The sequence below is a fragment of the Petromyzon marinus genome, unplaced genomic scaffold (genome assembly GCF_048934315.1).
Source record: "Petromyzon marinus isolate PM22_M1 ecotype Great Lakes invasive population unplaced genomic scaffold, UKy_Petmar_22M1.pri1.0 PM_G_Scaffold_100, whole genome shotgun sequence".
NCBI lineage: Eukaryota > Metazoa > Chordata > Hyperoartia > Petromyzontiformes > Petromyzontidae > Petromyzon > Petromyzon marinus.
This window is the reverse complement of record NW_027422652.1, coordinates 45,001-50,000: the sequence shown is the minus strand read 5'-3', so window position 1 is coordinate 50,000 and position 5,000 is coordinate 45,001.

Here is a 5,000-nt window from a genome sequence, read left to right as displayed (position 1 = left end):
ACTGGGATGCCGTGTATTATCGAATCCCTGCTGCCGTGCATCAATGGCAACACGGAGTAGAGTCGGTAAGGTTACCGGATTCTCGAACTGATGTACTCCAAAAAATAAAGAATTAAAATAACAAAGTCTAATCTATATAAGTAATGTTGAATAAAGCTTATTTTTAATCTTCTTTGAAGGCAGAAAATAGTAAGGTAAAAATAAAGTCCTCTCTATGCTCTGAAGTAACATATAAAAAAAACTAGCAATAAAAAAAATACCAAGTCTTCGTCTTGGAAAATAACAAAATCTAAAAGAAAAATCTTCTTTGTGGAAAATAGTAAAATAAAAAAACCAAGTCTTCACCTTGGAAAATAACAAAATCTAATCTAAAACATCTTAAATAAAGCTTGTCTGTAGTCTTCTTTGTAGGCAGAAAAAAGTACGTTACAGGACTCTCAAACTGATGTATTCCAAAAATAAAGAATTAAAATAACAAATTCTAATCTATATAAGCGCTCTTGAATAAAGCAGTGTAAAAAAAAAAATAGCAATATAAAAAAAACCAAGTCTTCGTCTTGGAAAATAACAAAATCTAAAAGAAAAGAAAAGTCTTCTTTGTGGAAAATAGTAAAATAAAAAAACCAAGACTTCACCTTGGAAAATAACAAAATCTAATCTAAAACATCTTAAATAAACTTATTTGTAATCTTCTTTGTAGGCAGAAAATAGTAAGTTACAGGACTCTCGAACTGATGTAGTCCAAAAATAAAGAATTAAAATAACAAAGACCAATCTATATAAGTGCTCTTGAATAGGCTTCGTGTAAAAAAAATAGCAATAAAAAAATACCAAGTCTTCGTCTTGGAAAATAACAAAATCTAAAAGAAAAGTCTTCTTTGTGGAAAATAGTAAAATAAAAAAACCAAGACTTCACCTTGGAAAATAACAAAATCTAATCTAAAACATCTTAAATAAAGCTGGTTTGTAGTCTTCTCTCGAATTGATGTAGTGCAAAAATAAAGAATTAAAATAACAAAGTCTAATCTATATAAGTGCTCTTGAATAAAGCTTCCTGTAAAAAAATAGCAAAAAAATACCAAGTCTTCGTCTTGGAAAATAACAAAATCTAAAAGAAAAGAAAAGTCTTCTTTGTGGAAAATAGTAAAATAAAAAAACCAAGACTTCACCTTGGAAAATAACAAAATCTAATCTAAAACATCTTAAATAAAGCTTATTTGTAATCTTCTTTGTAGGCGGAAAATAGTAAGTTACAGGACTCTCGAACTGATGTAGTCCAAAAATAAAGAATTAAAATAACAAAGTCTAATCTATATAAGTGCTCTTGAATAAGTTTCGTGTAAAAAAATGGCAATATAATAAAAATACCAAGTCTTCGTCTTGGAAAATAACAAAATCTAAAAGAAAGGTCTTCTTTATGGAAAATAGTAAAATAAGAATACCAAGACTTCACCTTGGAAAATAACAAAACCATCTTGAAAAAAGCTTATTTTTAATCTTCTTTGTAGGCAGAAAATAGTAAGGCGAAAATAAAGTCCCCTCTAAGCTCTAAAGTAACAAATACGACGTGTTAAAAAAAAAAAAACTAACAATAAAAAAAAGAACCAAGACTTCGTCTTGGAAAATAACAATCTAAATTGTGGAAAATAGTAAAATGAAATAAAAACCGACTTCACCTTCGAAAATAACAAAATCAATCTAAAACAAATGACATCTTAAAACAAAACTATTATTTGTTTCGGAGGTTGTCTATGACTGTTCATAGACCGCATAATTTCCACAGAACATTCTCAGAATATCAAGAGAGAAAAGCAGCGTTCTGCGGGAAATCATCTTGGCCAGTGATGTCGTTCTGGGTTTGGTCAGGCCCAGGGAGGTAAGTACCTCGTTATTCTCAAGGGGCCACTTTCCTCTTGCCCCAACCGGGAATCCAAAGAATGTGACCTTGCTAGCCTTCGTCAGCACTTTGACTTGATCACCAAGAGGGGTATAGTACGAAACTTTGTGCGAGGCAGCATCTGACAAGGTATTCTTTGAAAGCTCAAAACGGACGGTGACATCGATCACAACCGCCTCCTCATCTTTTGCAAACACGAGGTCAGGCTTTCTCATCTCTCCCGTCTCGGATATGAACCGTGGCTCTTTGTATACAGACCAGCCCAATCTAGCCGCTTCGTCTGCCAGAATGTTACTGATCTTGTTATGTCGCGCAATTCTTGCTTTCTGTACTGCAGGACATTGACCGAGAATGTGCGAAAGGGACTCGAGTCTGGCAGAGCATTTCCTGCAGGAACGTAAGGCCCCATCTCTGCCTCTGTTCAAGCTTTCTCTTGTTGGGTAAATATTTGCCCTTAGTTGTAGTGCTGCGATAAAGAAGCATTGTTTAAAGCCGCACCATGGCCTCAACCAAGCATTACTGATTCTATCATGCGCAAAGTTTACAATGCCCCTTCCTTGAACCGGCTTTTCGCACCATCTCTGAAATTCATGCTCCCTCCAATCGCAGGGTCTCGGATATATAGGTTCTTTTGACACCGAGTCCCTGAGAACGAATGTTGGGATTGCATCACTGTCACCCCCTGCTCGTACCCACAAATTACGGTATTCTTCCTCCATACCCTGCGAGGACACAATATTACGGGTGATAGCATCGGACGAGTTTGCTATACGTTGCAGCCTTCTAACTTGAACCGAAGGGATTGTTTTTTCCAGTTTCAAGATGGCAAGGCCTCCGTCTCGGGCTCTGGCATATAACAGTCCATCACAAGTTGAAGCGGGAAGGTGGAGCCATCCTTTTACCGCCTTTCTAATCTCTTGGTCCAACCCACGGAGAGTTGATTGCTTGCAGTCCGAGTGGTCTGCAGGATATAACAATCTGGGTAGGGCATAGGCATTGAGTAGTTCAACCTTCTGAGTTGGCTTCAGAGGCGCCTCATCGATTTTCGAGATCCATGTCTTTAGCTGACAATGTAGATCAGGCTGTATAGTGCCAGTCCAAGGGCCAATTTTCAGACCAAGGTATTTCGTTGATTCATCAGGTTGGATCATATGGACATCTTTATTTTTGATAGTCCATGGGTCGCAGTTGTTCACCGTATATGAATCTTTGGTTGGGCTTATCATGAAGCCCTGGCACTTTCTGGCCTGAACCTCCAATCCCGATAGCCCACAAAATGATTCCAAGATCGCTAGATTGGCGGCCATACCAACCCAAGATTCGCTCACCAACACCAAATCATCAGCAAACGCAAGAGCTGTCACGTGGTCGGTATCAATGGAGTACCCAACTCCGTGTGACTCTAGGGTGCATATCAAAGGGTCCATGGCAAGATTGAAGAGCAGGGGTGACATGGGGTCACCCTGTTTGACACCAACACGTATGCTAATTTCTCGAGTCGACTCGCCATTGCTTTTGAACGAGGTCGTACACCGATCGTAGGCGTTCTGGATGATGCCCACCACGTGTTCATCTACTTTCTTGTGCCTTAACACCCATAAAATATGAGCATGCGAAACCGAGTCAAAAGCTTTCGCTATGTCGATAAACATGACAGCCAACGGCCTGTGCAATTTCTTAGCATGTCTCATAAGGTCCTGTAGCACCTTAAGATTTTCAGAGCAGCCAGATGCCGCTATAAAACCACGCTGCCTTGGGTTTAAGGGACAAGCACGAGCAAGACGTGCAGTCATTATTCTGGAAAATAATCTCAGAATCATTGAACCGATCGTTATTGGTCTCCAGTTCCCCAATTCTTTCAGCTTTTCATCGTCCATAACCTTAGGAATAAGAATCGTCCTATTCTTTTTCAACTCTTTGGGAATAATTCCTGTAATCATCCATGCATTAAATAGGGCTGTCAGTGTCCGACCCTCGGGGTCGGCAGCACAGATTGCAGCCCTTGTTAGGCCATCTGGCCCAGCTGCTGACGTTGGTTTAATGGCCCGTATGGCAGTCTGAACTTCCTCCACCGAAATTAGGGGCTCAAAGTATTCGTTATTTGCAACACCTGATGACTTAAATTGGCCCAGGCCATTGAATGGCAACACCTTCTCCCATTTTTCGCAGTAAAAACGATATACATCTGCGTTCGGGATTCGGCATTCATGACGTTCAGTGCCATCCAGGACTAAGGACGCAAGAAGAGAGCGGTTCTTAAAGAAGAGCTTCTGGTGCTTCATGAAGCTTCCTCGTTTTTCCGCTCTCTTCTTCATCCAAGATCGTGTGGGTAATATCCTGGGTTTAATAATGTCGTTCTCGGGTTTTGAACGTTTGCCTTTGTTTTTCACCAATCTCATCGGACAAAGCATCAATGCTGTGGCAGTTTCTACGAGGGCATCATGTTGGCCCTCGCCGTTAAGCCAAGCCTTTATTGCCTCCATTGCAGGCTTTTCCAGGGTCCCAGAATTCTCATTCGTAAGCCGCTCAGCTGCTTGAGCGAGTATGGATGAAGTCCCCGTTGTTACATTTGGTGGGGGAGACAATGTCTCAAGAGGCCTAGAAGAAAAATGTAAGCTGTCTGACATGGGGGCCCCTGTCTTTTTACTTAGGTCCCGTCTCTTGTCAGAGACTTGCTTGTTGGTCTTAGTCCCAAGCGCTTCAGCAATGATCTTATTGATATTCTTTTTCCCCTGAAACTGCAACTCTAGAAGGGCCAGCTGTTCTACTTCCTTCAAAGACCAGCAGCTACGGTGTACCCCTCTCTGCGAGGTACCCTTTATACCATCTTTAATCCTTTCCTCATTACGGGTGACTGGGTGAGCATGCCTCTTGTGCTGCGAAAGGCCACTTAGAGTCGCAAAGCGTGCCTGGCAACATTCACAGACCATTGGTAAGCTTTCCTCAGTTAACTTTATTCCCCCACATTTGGGGGCATGACAGGCAATCGATCGGTGGTTTGAGTTGGTTTTGTCACATTTAGCGCACTTAAACACCAGAGGAATGTCTCTGTGTTTGATGTTAAAATGTGCAACAAGTTCGGATGCTTTGCCCATGTGTTGTT